General features: G+C 53.9%; 1 protein-coding gene across 1 annotated transcript in view; it reads left to right on the top strand.

Moving 5' to 3' along the window:
* The window catches only part of TBX3 (T-box transcription factor 3), a 19,323-nt gene that overhangs the window by 7,915 nt on the left and 10,918 nt on the right, over window positions 1-490 (top strand). The window lies entirely within an intron of this gene.

Below are 490 nucleotides of genomic sequence, written 5' to 3'. Positions count from 1 at the left end.
CCTCCTTCTCCCTCTCCCCCCGGCCTCCCTCTCCTCCCGCTGCACGTTCTTTCCTCCCCTCCTTGGTTCAGAAAGGAGCCAGCTCTGAGTCAAGGGAGCAAAGACAGACCACGGGGCAAAAGTTCAAAACTGGAGTCACTCCATTAATATTCCTCTCTGAATCTGTTATTAGAGGAAGGATCTTTCCCCTGGATACAGTCCCGAACTTTGTTATAGAAAAGTCACCCTCGATTTCTCTCCGTGCGGGGTTGGGAGCTGTCTGCAGCTCTCTCACATGTATTAATCCATCCAGGGGCGGGGGGTGCAGGGGGAGGAGGAAACAACCTCTTTTTTGTTGTTGCTTTACTCGTTTGTTTAAAGTCCTGCCGAGCTGAGGGGAGGGGAGCTGGGAGGGGACCCGAAAAGCAAACCAGAGCTTCGCACCTGGGGCGCTGAAATTAGGAGATGAAGTGCAGAGGAATCCAGCGAAGCCTTGCATGCGTTTGGGGGG

This window comes from Egretta garzetta, unplaced genomic scaffold, assembly GCF_000687185.1.
Source record: "Egretta garzetta isolate BGI_Z169 unplaced genomic scaffold, ASM68718v1 scaffold7, whole genome shotgun sequence".
Taxonomy (NCBI): Eukaryota; Metazoa; Chordata; class Aves; order Pelecaniformes; family Ardeidae; genus Egretta; species Egretta garzetta.
The sequence above is the reverse complement of the archived record's forward strand: the minus strand, read 5'-3'. Positions and strand labels throughout refer to the sequence as shown.